Source organism: Vicugna pacos, chromosome 6, assembly GCF_048564905.1.
Source record: "Vicugna pacos chromosome 6, VicPac4, whole genome shotgun sequence".
Lineage (NCBI taxonomy): Eukaryota > Metazoa > Chordata > Mammalia > Artiodactyla > Camelidae > Vicugna > Vicugna pacos.
Window position 1 is genome coordinate 9976636 of NC_132992.1, and position 20022 is coordinate 9996657.

Here is a 20022-nt window from a genome sequence, read left to right on the forward strand (position 1 = left end):
TTAGCCTCTTACGTTTACACCACTTCATGAGGTAACTGTGATGACGGGGGAGACCTGAACAGTTTGAAAATAACTGCAAGGTTGCCTTCAAAGTTATTCTTAATGCCAGCAGGTAAAACCTGACATGTTCAGACAAAACAGGAGCAAGTCCAGCTTGAATTACTCAGAGGTGTTTTAAAGCATAGTTTTATTATTTTCATTTTTTTATAAGAAACTTCACCTGAGCTAAGAAAATGCTGCAGGTAAAGCACACTAGAGCTCAAACGGGTAAGAATATATTCTGTGTAAATGGTGCCTCTAATGCACTTGAACACTCTCCAGCGTTTCACGTGGACAAACGTGAGGTGCATAGTCTTACACCAGGTGCGTTCATTCCAGAATAGCCTGTTTAATATGACGTTAGAAACTTCAACTCTAGCCCAAAACCCTAATCAGAATTTGAGTTAGTGAGCGTGAAAGTTGTCCTGAGCGTGGTTTTCCCAGTGAGAAAGCACGAGAGGGTCCATTTGTATGTCATACAGACGTAGGTGGCTTGATATTCGTGGAGACTTACCAGTGGCAATAACAGCGTTCTTACTAGATGGTTGTCAGATTCAAGGGGGAAGTAATATTATATAAATCTGTTTGCTTTAAAACCAGCAGAAAAAAAATGAATGGAACCAGATTTCATTTTGGAATTGCTCTACCGGTGTCAACACTTTCTGTGATTTCTTCATAGAAAAACAGTTTGGTCTGAGGACACCTGCAAGTCTGTGGAACATTTTACCCCATTACCTGACTCTAAGTTTATTACAAGTTCAGACGTTCTCACAGATATCCCCATATCTTTGTTTTATGAGCAAACAGCATCTGTGTATTTAGGATCAACCTGAAAGGGGAGCCCATGGGCTCCCTGAGCATACACTCAGCAGCCCTTGGGGGCAGGAACATGCAAGGGCCTTCGTCCAGTGCCTGTAGGATTTTTAATAGACTTCCCTCTCCACTGGAGAAAGAGACTAAGGCCCCCTGGCAGTAAGTCCACTGCAGGAGGGGTTCTCCTTTTTCTCAGTTTACTGCAGAGGTCTTGAATGACCAAGACAAGTCGCCTGCCCAGAGTCCCACAGCCGGGGAGCAGCTCGGTGGAGATTCACACGCCTACCCCCACCTGCACGTGCATACAGTGTATCTGGATGTGGCTGTGTGCTCTGGGCGGTTGAGAGAAGGGGAGGAGCTAATAGTGCAACGGGACAACAGGACCCTAAAGAGGGGTGAGGGTGATGTAGAGAGCAATCCGCTTTTCAGTTTGTCTAAGGCCACAGCATGTCTGGACTTCAGCTCTTGTCGGGGCTGCAGAGCTGTGCTTCCCGTGTGGCTCCCTTGCACGCACCTTCTTGGTGAATGATTAGAAGAGGCGTATCAGTGTTTTCCTGAACCATGTTGCCTCTCCAATCATTAACATGGCCCTTTACCTCCTCTCTTGTCACCCAATCTTCTCCCCTCTAAAGCCAGTAGTGAAAACATAAAGTCCTAAGAATTACTTCTCAACCCTAGGTCTTTGCTAGAAACTGTCAGAGGCGATCTATTTGAAAGGCATGCACCCACCTGTCGCATCCAGGAGTTGGGCCTGGGCCCACACGGGGTCTTCACATCCGGGCATCCTCACCAGCCTCCCACCCCACCTCCCACCTCTGCCCCACTCACTTCCCTGCTCAAACCTTCTATGCTCCCCGCTGACTCCAGGACGGGGTCTGTGTTTCTTGCTCTGGGCATCCCAGGACACCCAGGACACCTGCCTGCCCTTCCAGACAGCCCCCCTGCATCCCCCACGGCCAGGCCAGTGGAAAGCTTTGTGGCTCCCTCCACAAACCGTTGCTCTGCACTAGGGCTTTGTTCTTGCTCTCATGTGGGAAGCCCTGGCTTGCCCGTCTCTGCACGTCCACATTCTACTCACTTTCAAGACCCCAGATCCAAAGGCAGCCCCTCCACCCAGTCTCCCTGGTCTCCCAGCCGTGGCTCTGCCCAACAGCTGTGAGGCTCATGGAGTCCTCTGAGACTTTACCTGGAGGACCTCATTTCGTCCTCACCACCTATGAGGAAGAGACGGGTCTCAAGTGACAAAACAGACTTAGAAAGGTTAACTTGCCTAAGGATCGTGAGCTGTGAGCACTGGAACCGGGATAGGAACCCAGGGGTGCCTGCGCTCAGAGCCTGGTTTTCCACCACTCTGGGATGCTCCGAGGCCCTTGGTTGTTGTGTAATTAGCATCTCTCCGAATGTAAAAGTCTTTAATGTACTGGTGAGAGTGAGAATGTCCACCTCACCTGTTTCCCCTGCTAATTCTAGTATGAATGGGGCGCTGAATAAACGTGTGAGGAAAGGTGAGATTCTTCTATATAGACGGGCGGCAGCACCTGTGTCTGGGCGGTGGGGTTTGTTCCCTCCCTCCTTCTCTGATGCCCTGAGCGCCTCCCATCCCTTGCCACTCCATTCTGCCCGCTTCTCCCCACCCCTGCTCGCTCTGTCTGCCCGGCTGCCCCAGGGGCAGAAGGTGGGCTCTCTTGGAGACCCTGCACAGCCCTCACTTTCTCTGCTGCCATCCAGGGTGGTTTGAACTTTTCCCCACCTCTGACTTTTTCCTTTTCTGGGCTCTCCCAGGCTGGAGTATTCATCTTCCCCTCTTGTGGCACTATGACTTTGTCGTATCCTGATAGGAATGATAGGAAATAAAGCCTGTCTTTGGTGCCATGGCTGAGTGCAGCCAGCTGCTCTGATCACTGCCTCTTATTTTTTTTAAACATTTTTTATTGATTTATAGTCATTTTATAATGTTGTGTCAAATTCCAGTGTAGAGCACAATTTTTCAGTTATACATGAACATACATATAGTCATTGGCATATGTTTTTCTCTGTGAGCTACCATAAGATCTTGTGTATATTTCCCTGTGCTATACAGTATAATCTTGTTTATCTGTTCTACAATTTTGAAATCTCATCTATCCCTTCCCACCCTCCGCCCCCTTGGCAACCACAAGTTTGTATTCTATGTTTATGAGTCTATTTCTGTTTTGTATTTATGCTTTGTTTGTTTGTTTTAGATTCCACATATGAGCAATCTCATATGGTCTTTTTCTTTCTCTTTCAGACTTGCTTCACTTAGAATGACATTCTCTAGGAGCATCCATGTTGCTGCAAATGGCATTATGTTGTCGCTTTTTATGGCTGAGTAGTATTCCATCGTATAAATATACCACCTCTTCTTTATCCAGTCATCTGTTGATGGACATTTAGGCTGTTTCCATGTTTTGGCTATTGTAAATAGTGCTGCTATGAACATCAGGGTGCAGGTGATCACTGCCTCTTAGACGCCCCCAGCACCCCCAGTCGGCACTGTGTCCAGGCTCTGAACTGTGGGCTGCCAGGTGATGGGTCCATCCCTCCATTAACACCTGTTTGTCAAGATCTTATTACATGTGGGGTCCTGATGAGACCGTAGTGAACGAGAGTGAAGTCCCTGTCTGCTTGGACCCTTACGGTCTAGCACAGTGTCTCATAATTGGTTTGTGGGTGTTGCATTCTCTCGTCACCTGGACTGTTAGTTCCTTGCTGGCAGGAACCTGATTTTCTGCACCTTTTGCGGCCTACACGCAGCTTCATACAGTGCTGGGCACAACATGGAAACAGTGGCAATGGGTAATGTCTGGTGAGTTATAAAGCATTTATAGTTTAAGAAGCACTTTTCATATATACAATCACATTTTTTGATGGACTCCTTAGTAGGTAGGACAAAACTGAAGACTATTGCTTCTCAGTGGTTTGATAATCTTACAGTTCTTAAAATCCATATTCAATAAATACTGTTCAGCATTTATTAAATGAGAGTAGGAGGAGCTGCCTTCCCTGTTGTTCTGTTCAAAGCAAGGGATTTATATGCATCAAACCTTGTATAACATTAGAAATATTAATTTTTATACAACATGCATGTATTTAAAAAGAATGACATGGTAGGGCTTAGAGTTAAACAAACAAACAAACAAACCCTCCTCTTCCTTACCTCCTGTTCTGCTTCCCAGAAACAGTCAGTCTGAACTTTGTTTTTGTTTTTCTGCGTGAGACAGACGTGTAAATAATTGTGAACAGAGGGCAGATGGTAGTGGATTACAAATGTGCCCACAGATTCCTCCTCCTGTCATGTTCACCCCTTTACAACGTGACTTTGCGGCTCCTTCCATCAAGAGGCAGAGTCTATTTCCCTACCTCTCGAATCCGGGCTGGCCCGGGACATCTTTTGTTCAATAACGTAAGGCAGAAGTGATATTTTGCAAAATCTGAAGCTAAGCCTTTCTTTAATAGGCTCTGCAGCTTCTGCTTTTGGCCATTCGGAGTGCTGTCCTGAGACCGTCACTTAGGGAAGCCAGTCTAGCCTACAGAAGTGAGTGGCCATGTAGGAGCTGACAGCCAGCATTAACAGCCAGATGTGCAAGGAAGGCCACCTCGCACTGGATGGTCCAGCCCAGCCCAGCCCAGCCAGTCTTTCCAGGGGAATGTAGCCCCTGGGTGACCTCAAGCAAAATCAGTGGGGGAACTACCCAGCAAATCCACAGAATTATGAGAAATAACAAATAGTTGTTGTTTTAAGATACTAAGATTCTTCATCTAGTTTTGGCATTGTCCATTCATTCCCTGCTATGACAAATGAAGATTTAGTCCGTTACTTCATCCCCTTCTCCCACACACCCTCATTTTATAGTTTTGATACTAGTCTTGGTTTCTCGATTCATCACCTTTGCATCTTCAAATTAGTTAAGCCTACATTTCCTGTTCCATTAATAATAATATCTATTGACTCCCCACTTTTTAAGATGGAAGCATTACTGTTTCCTCCCTTCTGTCTACCTGTATCATCCCCTTTGACCTCCTGATTTCTTTAGGCTCTACCTTTTCTTTCCTTTCTAGAGAACTTTCAAGTGAAATATAGTTATACTCAAAAAGTGCAGAAATCTTTAGTGAGAAGTTTGATAACTGAACACACCTCTGCAGCCAGCACTTATCTCTAGAAATAGAGCTTTACCACCACCTGGAAGTCCCCTCCTGCTGGCTCCTACTTACAGCTTTCTACCAAATGTGGTAATTTTTCTAACTTCTGAAACTGTAGATAAGTTCAGCCTCTTTTTAAGTTTCATATACAGTTGACTCTCAGTTGGTTCCAGGACCAGCACAGAAACCAAAATCAGCAGGTGCTCAAGTCTCCTACAGCTGGCCCTGCAGATACGAAAGGCTGACTGTAAATGTCACTATTCGGTATGCTCGCCATTGTAGCTGGCTTTTTTGTTATTGGTCAACATTATGTTTGTGAGATTTATCCCTGTTGCTGATGTACGTATATGTCATTCCTTCTTATTTCTGCAATGTATTTTACTATATGAAAATACCACACTTTATCCAGTCTAATGTTGATGGACACTTCAGGTCTGTCCAATATTTGGACATTTGGAAGTGCTACAGTAAGCATTATTATACTTTTTAAAAATGAACTTATGTGTACATTTCTATTGATATAGGCCTAGAAGTGGAAGAACTAGATCACAGAGTGCCTGTATGTTCAGCTGTGCTAGTTAGTGCCAGTTTTCCAAAGTAGTTACCCTAATTCGCACTCCTACCAGCAGCGTAGAAGAGTTACCGTTGCTCCAGATCTTTGGCACCATCTTGTATCCTCTGACTTTTTGTTGCAACCATTCTTTTGGGTGGGAAGTCACATAATACTGTGCTTTTTAATTAGTATTTTCCTTAAGGTTTGAAGTTTTTGATGCTACTATAATGGGATCATTTCAATTTATCATATTCCAATTGTTTATTCTGACATATAAAAAGAGCAGTGTTTTGGATCTTGTATCCAATGACATTGCTAAATTTACTTAATAATTCTGAAATCATCTTTTGATGTTTTTAGAGTTTTATGTACATAACTATATCATTTGTGGATAAAGTAGAATTATTTCTTTCTTCCCAATCCTTATGATTTCTTTTCTTGCCTTATTGCATTGACTAGAACCAATACAGTGGCGAACAAAAATTAAGATAGAAGCCATCTTTGTTTCACTTCCTGTCTCTAAGGGAATGCTTTTAATATTCCACCATGAAGTAAGGCATTTGCTATAGATTGTTATAGGGATATTCTTTATCAGATTAAGGAAGTTTACCTCTGTTCCTAATTTGCTAAGAGTAATTATCAAATGCTTTTTCTGTACCTATGGAGATGCTCACATGATCAGTATCTCTTTTTTATTATTTATGTGGTGAATTACATGAACTGAGTCACAGATATTAAACTACCCTTGAACTGCTACAATAATCACTACCTAATTGTGATGTACAGTCCTCTCATATGTCACTGGCTTTGATTTGTTGATTTTTTTGTTTTAAACTTATGCCTCTATATTCATGAAGAAGATGGGCTTATAGAAATAGAAATCCTGAGAGCCTAAATTTGGTTTTTCTAGAGAGACTGGACATTTGTTTTCTGGTCCTAATAGCAACTAGGACCTAGGGGTGCCACCAAGAATGCTTCAGCCCGTTGTAATGATCATAATGGATGAATCTGAGATTTAGCTCACTCACTTTGCTGTGGGCCAAAGGGTTGGTCTCCAGATTGCAGAACTGTTACCAACATTTGCCTCTGGAGCAGTCTTGCCTTTAGCATCATTACAGTTTCTTCTGTTTTGTTTGTGATGAGTGAACTTATATACTCAAGATAAACATGCAAAAGAATAAAATCACCAAAACTAGAAGTTGTGTTGGCCTATCCATGATTTTTCACATTTTCACTCTGCTTGTGCTTGAGCCAAATGTCAGAATTAAACAAAAAAGCCACCCTGCTAAACACAGTGTTTCATGGAGGTCTACAACACACACACACACACACACACACACACACACACATTTCAATGTCCGTCTTTCCACGATTTATCCATCTATCCTTTAAGGGTGCATTGCACTGTTGTCCAAAGCTTGTGTATTCTTTTGAATTTAAATATTTAAGACAGCATTCCAAATGCAAGTCAACATTCTGGTTATGTGAATCCAAATGGTGAACAGCAACAACAAAAATCCTTGAAGTATTGAAGGGAAGGTTGGAGTTATAGTTTTAAAAGAAACGAGTGAATGTGTGATATTCAAGGAACAAAGGAGGCCACACTGCATTCCATCAGCGATGACACTGTGAAGAAAGTAAAAGGAGAAGTGGGTGCCCCCCAGTTATCCTCCGTGTTACTTGGGGTTGGGAAGCATTTGCGAGGGGTTGGAGCTAATGGCGACAGTGCTCAGAGCAGCAGGACGGCACCCCATGTCTGGACGCATGGGGAGCTTCTTTGTGAAAGGAGAGCTCTGGGAGACAACAAAGGTAGGGCTCCTATTCTAAGCCAGAGCAAAAGAAAGAGAAACAATGAGCCGTAACCCTCCACCACTGGTGTCACAGCATTTCAGCCTAAGAGTGACGTTGCCCTTCCTTCTCCCTCTTCTCCTCGACTCCAAAGCTGTGACATTTCACTGCAGCAAACAAACCTACACGTTTTGTCTATGATTACTGCTATTGTATTTATTATTAGAAAATGAAACTGGCAGTAGCATTTACATATGTATTTGTTTACTTTTATTATGATATTTCAGTGATTTTTTTTTTAATGAGACTATACAGGTTTAGAGTGTTTTTCCTAATCCCAGCTTTCCTGTGTATCCTGTTCTTTTTATTATGCAAAATTCCGTGGTTTAGTGATTTTACAAACACATAAACGGCTTGGAGGGTGAAGCCACGTCATGCAGGTAGCTGCTCCCTCCTTTGGGTCCCGTTCACTTACTTTTTTTTGTCTGCTTTGCCTTCTCCCTTTTTAATGTCCCTCTCCTTTCCTTCTGTTCCTCTTTTATTGACTTCGGCTTTTGGAGAAATTTTGTTCACTTTCTTGTGATCTCAGCAACACATCTGGAGCCATGTTTGTTGTCATTTATGCAGGACTTAATTTTTAGTGACAGGACGCTTCAGAATATTCAACCCGCTCTGCTCCCAGAAGTAAAAGTCTCTACCTGCTTTTCATCTTGTGTACATGTGTTGAAATCTTTCATCCACTCATGATCATTTCTGATTCTCTGCATTGTTGTTGACTCTGTTCTTTTTTAAGTTTCATCTTAATGTAGCCTCTGGAGAAAGAGTAGATAAATGTATTGTGTTCATGCATTATTCTGAAGTCCAAACCAGAACAGTTTTTTCAAACTGAAGATTTAAATACGCTCTGCTTTGTTCTTCAGTGGCTTTAATTGCACACCAAAAAAAGGTAGATGAAAAGTCAATAGATTGTCAACTTAAGTTCTAAGGAAAACAAAATTGCCATTTAATTAACAAACTTCAAAATTATGGGGAAAATTAATACTGCTAGAAAGTAATTTCCAGAGATTTTCAAGGTTTTTTTCAAAAGTAAGTCTAACTTGTTGTACATAGAGGGTCATTGTCCACCCGTTAACTTATTTAAAATATTTGTTTGAATAAATGACACTGCAAGGTAACACTTTACCTTGGAGTGGTCTTTGGGTTTTTGTAATATTAACTATCCTTATTCACTAAAACTACAAGTTACTGACATGACCATAGTTTAAGAAGACCAAGTCTTCTTAAAAATAAGTTGAAAGGCTGCTCTTTTCTCATCTTAGTATCTGACAAGTCCATGCTTTGAGCGTTATACTTTTCAGTTGATAACAATACCTATGCATTCATTTGACAGGAACGTTCAGAAATTTGCTTTGAAAATTACCGGCAAAAGCAGGATTCTCCACTAGCAGTATTTGTATAATTCAATACTGTAGGAAAGTAGTGGTTAAGAGAGCTCCAGGATAAATAAACTAGTTTCTTTCTGCACATATACTTTGACAATAGACAGGTCATGACAGCAGATGGTGGTCATTGTTTTAGCTACCTGGCATCCAGACCCCTTTGTCACAGTGGCCTAAATGACTTTCAGAGCAACGTTCCACACACGTGCAGCAGGATGACAGATCCGTGGTATGCTCTTCCCTTCAGAATCTAAATGCTCTGTTTGTCACATGCTTCAAATCCAAACCCCGGTAGCAGACAGGAAGACCCCAGGCTTATGCTTAGCTAGTAAATGCCCCCACCCCCCGCCTCTGTCTCTCTCTCTCTGTCTCTCTCTCTCTCTCTCACACACACACACACACACACACACACACACGCATGCACACACTTGGGAATTTGAATTTGTACTGGAGTGTCACAAAGATGAGATAAATGATTGGAATCATTTAATCAATGATTTGCCAAGACCTTTGAGCTATTCCCGTCTCTCAAATCTTTGAAGATTATCTCTTTCTACACTTTCCCCCCCTGGTTTCATCAGCCCCCTTTTCAGTCACTGAGCTTACTTCCCGTACATTCTCTTCCTGCCCATACTACCCTGTTACGTCCTGTTGTTTAGTAACAAAACTCCGTAACGAGTCACCTTATGACACAGTGTTTAAGGGTCACCGGCCACCAAGCAGTGTCATAGTAAGTGATGTCGATAACTTCAGTCAAAGTGGCTTAGCTGTGCCAGCTGGAACTGTAGAATCGAGCAAACAAGAAGACTGTCTTCATCCCTACCGGTGTTCAGAACCAGAGAAGAAAGTATCTGACACAGAAGAATTGAAGACCTCTCTCCTTTGATTTCTTCCTCAAACCTAGAATAGGAACCAATTCTGTACAGGAAACTTCTTAGAAACAAAAGGAATGACATTGATACAACCATTAACTCCCTTCAGCCAGTCTGGACAGAGAGGCTGAACTCACTTGGCAAAATTGTTTCTACTTTCCTATATTTTCTGTTACTTCTTTACATTTTAAAACAATTTATTAAAATAAAGTCATGAGACATTTCAACATGTATAAAATAATTTAATAAAAGCCATGGACCAATGTACTATACAGGGCTAGGTTTCAGGGGCTTGTAACCCCAAAAATGAAAAAGAGTGGCTTTAGAAAGTTAATTTTTCTGTTGTAACAAGAAGTTTGGGAGTAGGGGGTCTGAAGCTGATATAGTAGCTTAAAGAGGCCTGCAAGGACCAGCTTTCTCTCTGGCTTCGCCTCTACCCTTAGCACTACCTTAAGTGGCTTCGATCCTCCTGATGATCTGCAGTTGGTTGCTGTCACCTTGTCCATTCCAGGCAGGAAGAAGACAGAAAAGGACATACACAGAACCTTATTAATTTTGCTTTATTGCATCAGAAAGGCCTTCCCTGGGACTTTTGCCCCCCTCTTCTTTGGCCAGATCAATGTCATATGGCCGTTCCAGGCTATAAGAAACTTTGGGTTGGGGCATTACCAACCCCATCAAAACTGGGGCTTGTAAATATGAAAGAGTGGACATTGGGCAAGTAACACACCAATGTCTGCTTCTGCCAGACTTAATAGATGTTCGTATTCTGCAACTTTGCTTCAGATCTTTTGTTTTCTTTTGAAGATATAAAACACTACAAATAAAAGTAAAGACCCATCGCTCTCTCTTCTTCTTCCCTTCCATCCCACAGGTAACTTTTAACCTAAAGCTGGCATGTGTTAACTCTTGGATTTTTTTTTCTTTTTTTAGAGAGATTTTATACTCTCACCACATAAAAAGGTTTGGCTTCTGATAACATTGGGCTAGGTAATTCAAGCCTTTCCTCATGGTAAATACAGGTAAATGTTATCTAGATAGATAGATAGATAGACAGACAGACAGACAGACATATACTTTTTCCCTAAGTCATATTTCAAAATCTAGTAAAAGTGTTATAGAAATGATAAGATCATAAAGAACTGTCCGGCCAGAATTTGAGGAAAAGGAGGAACCGAGGGAGGTCAGTTGCATACCAGCTGACCTCAGCCAGCACAAGGCAGCCCTCACTAGTGCCCTCAGATGGGTTCAGGGCAGACTTACTTATAGTTTATCCTCCCCTGAGTGTGTAGTCTTTCGAAACCAGCTTGATCTGGAAAAGGGCTTTCTATTAGAGACCCAGGTTCAGGATGAGCCCTGGGCAGTTACTTTTTTTTTTTTCCGTCACTCCGTGAGGCTACCAAACTTGAAGTCCGAGTTTGCCTAGATCAACCAAAGCCCAAAAGCAATGTCAAGGCTCAGGTGTCCTACTTGCGCAGATGGGCTTTCTGTCATGCAGGCAAGGACGAATTAACACCGAAAAGATCTGCTAATACTTGCAATTTCTCAGGCATGTTTTCCCTAAACGTCTACATTCTTTGAAATTTACTATTTTCTTTGCCTAATGTCTTTGTTTAATTTCTTAGCTGATTGATTTTCCTTTATTGGTATAATTATTTAAAGTCATGAATTTCTTCTCTATAGGTACTGCTTTATCTACATTCGCAAACTTTTGACATATAGTGTTTTATTGATTTATTTCTAAAATATTTCTAGTTTATTTGGCCTATAAATTATGTATAAACACACGTATTTTAGAAACATATAAAAAATATGATGCATTCAGGAAAGTGTATAATTATAAAAGGATACCCATATAAATGTTCACAGAGTGAACATATCCATGGGACAACATTCAAATCAGGAAATAAAACAAAAGATCTTACTATTTTTGTCTTTTAATTCAACTGCTGAGTCCCTTTACATTTTAAATAATTTCTTTTTTTTTTACATTTTTTATTGATTCATAATCATTTTACAGTGTTGTGTCAAATTCCAGTGTTCAGCACAATTTTTCATTCATGGACATATACACACTCATTGTCACATTTAATTTCTTTTAAGTTACAATTTTCTTTCAAGCATACTTTTAATTTTTTCTTTTAAGATTATTTAATTGTCAGAAGTTATTGTAATTCTAAGGACCATAATTATTGTATTTGGCAACACTTCCTCATGAAGGATTACTTATTTGTGAGTTTTAAAACTTTGGATCGTGAATTCATATTCAGCCCGCTTTCTCTGTGAGAACACCATGCAAACTAGGGCGAGGAAACAGCCCTCCACGATGTTTGTGCGTTTGCTCCTGCTTGGTAATGTAAACTTGAACCTCAGTAAGGCATAGGCCAAGGATTTTGATTTCTCAGTTGTATTAGTCTGGGTCTTATCAGGAGACAGAAACCACACAGTAATTTAAATAGGTTACTTTAAGGAATTACTAAGCTATAAGAGGACATCTAAAAAGATACAAAAAGAATGAAGAGAATGCTGACGGGAAAAACAAACTTGAAAAGGGAGCTCTCCCCCAGGCTGGGATGCAGGTCTCCTTGGTGAGGGGCGGTCAAGCTCATGGGAAAGCAGAGAAGCTTTCTGGGCTGCCCAGACTCCAGTGGATGCACAGATCTTGCGCAGGCAGGAAGCAACCCTCTGGGGCGCAGATGTCAAGGCCGTCATGTGGGTGCACGCAGAGACCTGGGACGCCATCGTGGGCATGAAACCCGGAGCACACGGTATCTGTGTGGTCTCCAGGCCTGGGCTGGGACATTGAGGTCACCGAGAGGCTGTGAAGAATACCACTGGGTGTCCCGGCACACCCACACTGCTGACACAACATGGGACAAGAGCGAGGAAAAGCAAACCCAGCACACGGGAACCGGGAAGAGAAGCCCCCTTCCTCCTGCAGTGTCCCTCCAGCGCCCTCTGCTGACAAAGCATCGCATCCTGCTTTACTGTAAAGGAGAAATGCTTAAGGCAGCCAATCCATTATCACAGACCAGGGACTAAAAGACGAATTTGTACCTGAGAGGCAGTACGTTAAGTGCCCTATCAGGACTGCCGTTCCTCTTTACCCAGAATGTGGGTGAAGACACACTTCCTTGTCTGTGTGCCGGGGCGTCCACTTACTGTCCGTCTGCCTTTCTCCGATGGTGCCGCCCTTTTGAGAGTCCTGTCCTTACGCGGGGGCCCTCTTCCCACTTCCCACCTCATTTGGGCTCAAGGACTTCTTTCCTGTTCCCACGTGGGCATTAAAACCCGAACTTCTTGGAAACTGGTATCAGTATCACTTCACCTAGTTGAGTCGCTGCTCGGTCAGCTCATCACTTACTGCTTTTCCTTTATGCTCTTTCTTTGTTAGGATCACTCGGGTTGTGAAGTCAGTTGTGCACTAAAAACAAAGAGGCATGTGTTACACCTGGCATTTCTGAGTGGCCTTAGAGGGAGGGTTTTCAGTCTGTGTTGCTCTCGCAGTTTAACAATAGTTTTTCTTGTTCTTTCTTCATTGTTCTTTGCCAACTTCCTGGACCTGGTAACTTCTTGAGAGACGTGCTTGGTGGTTTTAAACACAAATAAAATAGCTCTCACTACACGTTGCATGATACTAAAAGTATATCAGTAGAGGACAGCTGCTAGTTTCAGGTGATTAATGAACTCGACTTCCTTGGGCTTTGGTGGAGAGGCTTGTACAGGGGTTGTCCCACATGACTTTTCATGTGTGCATTTAAAAAACACTCCAGGGATGGATTCATGCTGGCATGGAGAGCTTTTCAATTTCCACTCAGGGTTCTGCATCCTTTGGTGGGCGTGTGACCAATTTCCATTTCATTACTCATGTAAGGTGTCACTTATCTCATTCTTAATAACTGGAACCATATTTCTGATTTATTTCAGCAATACATTAACATATAGGTTGTGTTATAAATTGGACGACTTCTTAGTTTAATCTTAGAGATTGATGTATTACTTCACTAGAGAAACTAATGCTCTGTGAATTTAGGGAGATCCTCTTCTGAGCTCCTGACCATATTTTTGCATTTATCTAGACTGTTATCGCCTATCGATTAATTATAATTTTTGTTTACTTGTCTAACATTTCTTTCATATTAGGAGATCTTGGAGGATGGGGTTTTGTGACCTGCCCCAGAGTCTAGCACAGCTCCAGAAAGGAGACAACAATTAAATACTTTTTGAGCCAATAGATTTTTGCCTGAGATCACACAGCCAGGAGTAACTTAGCTCAACTTATCTGAGGAGCCACTCTACTTAAGGGGCTTAGTTGGAGCAACAGGCATGTGAGGGAATTATGACTGTGTAAGTATACAGAATCCAGACCCTGGGATATCTTGCACACCAATGCTAAGATCTGGGAATTTTGCTAAGGGTACTGGGAGCTATTCAGGAGTTTCTGAAGGGAGACACAATCAGACATACGTCTTAGAAAGATCACTCTGTTGGTTTCATATAGACTGTGTCATTATATCAATGGCTCTCATTAAATATTGGTGGAATAAAAGTGGATGAAAGAATGAGTTAGGAAGGTGTACTGAGGCTTTCTACAAGTGAACTTTTCTTTGAGTTTATTGTCTGAGACAGAACGCTTCCTTGGAAGGTGTCAAGGATTGAACTGTATCTCTTCTCGTGGAACCTCAGAATGTGACTGTATTGGAGATAGGCCTATGTAAAGGGAATTAAGTTGAAATAAGATTGGATACGTTTGGCCTCTCCAGTCTGACTCATATCCCTGTAGGAAGAGGAGACTAGGACACACAGAGAGACACCAGGGCACGCATGCGGAGGGACAACCACACGGAGAGGCAGTGAGAAGGCACCGTCTGCAGGCCAAAGGGAGCAGCCTCGGGGAAAACCACCTTGATCTGGAGCTTCCAGCCTCCACAACCATAAGAGAATAAACTTCTGTTGTTTAAGCCGCCCAGTCTGGAATTTTGTTATGGTAACTACAGCCGACTGTTCAAGAAGGTTCTACGGGCAGGCCAGTGCAGCTCTCCCTACCTGCTTTGGTACCTATTTCAGCTGTTGTGTGGCGATGGTGATGAGCTGTTCTCTGTCCACGGCTTGAGGGATTCAAGAGCATGGGCAGAACGCTTTAGGAGGGGAGAGAAGCAAGATGGCGGAGTAGAAGGATGCTTGTAGCTCACCCTCTCCCACAAATACACCAAAACTCACATCCACGGACCCACTCAGCCAACCAGAGCACCTGCCCAACAGGTGCTGACAGAACATCGCCCTCTTCAAAAGACAGAGATGTCAAAAATCTGGTAGGAGAAAAGAAAAAAGAAAGAAGAAAAAGCAAAACAGTGCAGGACTGGTCCTGTGGGGAGGGAGCGGCAAAGGAGGATTGACACTCGTTCGCTGGGTCCCCCCCTCTCCAACGGAGAGGCCAGCGGGACGGAGGGGGTGCCTCCGACACATTAGGAGGAATCTACACTAGGCGTAAAGACATTTCCTCAGGTAGAGGAGAGGAGATATTAGAATGTCTGCCCAAAGGCTTCCCAGGTTTAAGGAAAAGATTGACCACATTTCAGAGGACTGTGCATGAAAGTAGAAGAATCCCTTATGTGGCATCATGAGACACTGGCCAGCTTTCTGAGTCTTCATTTAACTACTTAAATTATTTATTGACTATGCAAATGTGCCAGACACTGTACTCTCCATTGGGGCAAATAACAGGCCCTACCGTTTAGGTTAATTAGCGTAACCCAACTAATTAACTAAGATTAATCAAACACCGACCTTGCCCTCTGCTAGGTAACAGTCCAGACTTGAAAACAGATCCTTGAAAGATAACACACTCAGGCCAATCCTAGAGATACTACCTGCATGCTGTGGGAACACCGTGTACCTGGAGCCTAGGGAAAGGCTTCATACAAGAGGTGATATTGGCAGGGTTTTGAAGTGTGTGTAGGAGTTCATCAGCTTGATAAAGGCAGCAGGAGAGGGAAGGGCATTCTAGGGCATGGGAAGAAGCCCTGTGCCAAGGCTCAGAGGCATAAGGGCTGTGGTGTGTTTGGGGATCAGTGAAGACTGCAGTGGAACAATATGCATGAAGGAAAGAGCTCAGAGCCACAGGAGGTGACACTGGAAAAGTCAGTTGCTACCAGGTGGTGGAGGACCTAGCATTTCATGTTCATGGGCTTGACTCTGATTTTGTAGGCAACAGAAACTTAGTGGGTAGTACAAGGTCACTGCAGCCACTGTGGGGAGATCCAGACCCCATGGGGTCAACTTCACTACTCCATTAGCAGCTTCTAATATGACTAAAGCAGACATTGTTTGACTTTCTGGCTGCATTCCATGATGTCTTGCCTCTCTGGTTTCTGCCCCTTTTCTGAGTTTGTCTTTCCAGTTTTTCTATCAATCCAAGAGCGCTCCCCAATACCCTGCCAATCGTCCTGCTCAAAGGAGTCAGTTTTCATCTTTGTCCTGGGAGTCAGAGCATTATTAGGCTAAAGGTTACTATAAAACTTTTTGTTCAAATACTCTCATGCATTTTTTAAATTTCAGCTTCATGGAGGTATAAGTGATAATAAAATTTTAAGATATTTAATGTGTACCTCATGGTGATTTGCTGTATGTGTACATTGTAAAAGAATTTCCTCCATCATCCAGCGAGTTAACACACCCATCACCCATCATATTTGTCTTTTTTTTTTTTTTGCGAGAACATTTAATTTCTACTCTGTTAGCAAATTTTAACTTCAGCTATGCAATGGAGTGTCATCAACTATAGTCACCATATTTTACAGTCGTTCCTCTCAAATGGTAATACCTGAGTAGTTCAACAACGAAAAGGATCTTTAAGTGTCATTGGGAAATTAATCATTTCAACTAGGTAATAATGTATTAGACAACAATAAAAAATGAAAAGATACTCTTGCAGCTGAAGGATTTATGAGTCCAGAAAATCTACAAAGATCACACTTGTACATCTGCCTGCTATTAACCTGTCCACACACATAACCCGAGACTGATTTGCTAAAAATCTCAGATTCAGTTACCCTCCCTCCAACCCACACTTCCTGTGCATTAATTCTCCCACTCTTCTCACTACTGGCCTGGCCCTCCACCCATCAGGAGCAATCCTCCAGATGGCTCCATTCATTAACCTTCTCTGGACAGAGTGCCGTCCCTCACCTGCCGGCATCTGCATATTCTGTACCACTTCCTTGTCTTTTCTCCTGAAGCAACTGAAAGCCCAAAGTCCTTTCCCTTTAATATGCTCTTGCTAATGAATCTCAAGGTCCTTGCCTCCTGTCCCCTTTGCTCTACCCGCATGGTCATCCCCTATTGGTGGATAAACGCAACACGGCTTCTCTGTACCTACCTCTAGGCTGCCGAGTGGGGCTGAAAGAATAACAGTTGCCCCATCACCTGATCTCCATCCCCATCTGTGTCTTCATCACTGTAGGGACAAACCTTTCCGTTTCCTGGTCAGCTGTCTCCACTTTAGCAGAGACGCCTTCTCAAACCCCATCCACACTCCTCCTCAGTCGAAGACACCCTCACTCTCCTCCCCACTGTTTATTCTCAGCAGATGACTTCACCTCCCACTTGAGTAGCAACTAATGTTTATTGAGCACCTGCTCTCCACCAAGCCCCCGTTCAGGCTCTGGGGATATTGCAATGGAAACACAAACCACTGATGCGTAGGGTTTATATTCCAGACGGAGATGCATGATAAACGATGGCCAGGCAGAACACCATCAGCTGTGATTATATAAAGAAAAGTTAAGTAGGATATGGGGTGGGGGAAGAGGGGTGTGGTGCTCTTTAATTTAGGGGGAGTCAGGGAAGACTATCTGTACAGGGAGCAAGTTATGTGTTTATCTGATGGAAGGACAGGTAAACAGAGCCCCCAGGATGGAAACAAGCTGGGTGTGTGGGGGAAACACAGAGGAGGCTGGGCGGCTGGAGCAGAGTGAGAGGGAGAGTGCTAGGAGGTGGGGTCAGGCAGGTGGGGTGGGAGGAGTAACGTAAGGTCTAGGTGGCCATTGTGAAGATTTGGCTTTTCTGTGAGGGACCTGAGAGTCATTGGAGGGCTTTCAGCAGAGGAGTGACAGGATCTGTTTGGGGTTTTAGAAGGATCATCCTGGTTGCTGTGTGGAGAAGAGGAGAAGCAAGAGTTTCAAAGGTGTCAGAATTGTGTTGTCCCTTTGGGCAAAGGCAAGTATATTTTTGGTTGTGCAAAAGAAAGTTGCAGTTGCTTTGGATGGAAGTATGGGGGCGGGGCACAGGGAGGGGGAGGGGGAAGCAGTGAGGTGAATATAAGTGAGGGAAGAAGAGCACATGTGGATGCTGGGAAGTCCGTGGAAATCTATTAGCGTAGTTCTTGCTTGTTTTGCTGCCCACTGTTGAATTCCCTTCCTATGAAATGAGAGTCCTTCGTTGAGTGCTGTTGGAGTGTGGGGCTCGGATTCCTTTTAAAGAAGCTCCTGGCAGCTAGAGAATGCACTGAGGACCCAGCCTCTGCCAACTGGATGGCCACACCCAGAACCTTCAATTGTGATGGAATGACACAGAGAATTCCATCAGCTGAGGAATTCTTCATGATGGCTGCAGCACGGTGGGAATCCAGCTGGGGGTGATGGTTCCAAAGGTAGTACTGTCTCAAGCTGAGTCCTCTTTGGTGGAAAGCGAGGGGTCCCTGGGTGGGCTTTCTCCCCCACATCTTTCCCTGTGCAGGCTTGGTTTTCCCTGACCTTTGGGGTCAGTTCTGTTGCAGCCAAGAACCCTGAAGATGCAATGGAAGAATTTTTTCACCCAAGAATTTTGCAGAGTACTACATTCTAAAGAAAGATCATTCTAACTGTAGTGAGAGTAACCCTCACTCTAGAAGTGGGGTGATGTTACCAAAGTAAACAAGTCCACTCACTCACACGCAGTAAAGCGGCTACGGTGAAGGAAACCGCAGTGTCTATTTCAGGTGCCGAACAAAGAGTGCGGGCAGCTAATGCTCTAAAAAGTTAAACTCTCCGGTGGGTTTCAGGGAAGAATTTTTAAGGGCAGGATGAGGAAGGGGAGTCATAAGGTGTGTGAGGAGGTCGTGCACAATTCTTTGGTTGATGGTGAGGTGGCAGGGTGGTGTTACAGATGTTAACGTTATCAGTCCTCAGGCTCCAGTCAGTCTGGGGGCTACATGCTTATGGTCATCACGTAGTTAACTTCTTCCACGTGGTGGGGATTTTAGAATCTGTAAGACAACTCAGGGATGTGCACCAGATATTCTTACCTTCCTTCAGGGAGAGACTAAAGATTCTGTAACAGCTAAATGGCTGGTTTACCATTTAGATTGTTGCCAGTTCTTCTGGCCCAGCTGCAATTTTTTGTTGTTACTATGTGCTTACATTCTTTCAATCATCAATACTTGGGCCAGGCTTTTGTGACTCAGGGCTGGGAAAGGACAGCTCTTCTACAAAGAAGAGGTGGGCAGAGGACAAGGGGTGGAGTGCGGGTGGGGTGGGGTCTGCACCAGGAAGGCCCCATAGGGTCCTGCTTGGTTACAGTGAAAGGAAGTCACAGAAATCATTCAGTATGAAGTTGTACTCAAAGAGGAGGAGACTAGGGTGAGAACAAAGACTGGCAGAAGCAAAAGTTAGATGAAACAAATTAAAATGCTTTATGAGATCAATCTGAGTAGCTCAGACTAAAATTGACACGTTTTTGTGTATTTTTTCTTTTAAAATCATTTTAGCACTTCTTTTGAAGAGAGCTACTGATTAAATTTTAATTCTTTTCTTGAGAATATTGTCAGAGAGGGAGAAATTTCCCTCTACCCTTCTAGGTTCTTCTGGCTGGTCTACGAATTAAGTTGAATGAAAAAGATTAACAGGAGAAAGTCAAGCAAAAGTTTAATAACGTATGTACAAGGGGGAGACCCAGGAAAACTGAGTAACTCATCAAAACGGCCGAAGCTCTTGCTGTAAATACTATTTTCAGCTAAAAGCAGAAGAGGATATTGAGAGTAGTGGCTTGGGAATTCAAAGGGGAGGAAGGCAAGTCACATGAAGTTGGAAAGGAAATGTCTGGTAAACAAATGTTTGCTGGGCCACACAGAGACAGTGGGACCCAGAGCGGGCTCTGATCTCTAGGACCTGGATGGAGTTTCCCCATCACAATTAGCCCGTATTCTTTGCAGAAATCTCTGGTGATAGAGAGGAACAGCCTCTCTATCTAAATTCTTTTAGGCAGTTAGGGGGAAAGTCAAGGTTTCTTTCTAAGTCTTTTGGGCCTGGATTGCTTTCAGCTCAAAATAATCTGCATGCCAAAGAATCATTTAGGGTGGCAAGTTTTGCTCCCATACAAA

General features: G+C 43.3%; 2 protein-coding genes and 1 long non-coding RNA gene across 4 annotated transcripts in view; 2 read left to right on the forward strand and 1 right to left on the reverse strand.

Annotated features, from left to right (window-relative positions):
- The window catches only part of LOC116277994 (uncharacterized), a 246210-nt gene extending 242613 nt beyond the window's left edge, over nt 1–3597 (forward strand). Inside the window, exon 9 of the transcript XR_012073273.1 lies at nt 3122–3597. The gene's annotated coding sequence lies outside the window, so the exon portion shown is untranslated. The remainder of the gene's footprint in view (nt 1–3121) is intronic.
- ALDH1A2 (aldehyde dehydrogenase 1 family member A2) overlaps nt 1–20022 on the forward strand; it is a 274620-nt gene that overhangs the window by 8371 nt on the left and 246227 nt on the right. The gene's annotated exons all lie outside the window — the stretch shown is intronic.
- On the reverse strand, nt 7608–17093 carry LOC140697074 (uncharacterized). Its single transcript, XR_012073891.1, has 2 exons — nt 17044–17093; nt 7608–8166 (listed from the first exon to the last, which is right to left on the reverse strand). It is a non-coding gene; the product is annotated as an uncharacterized lncRNA (long non-coding RNA).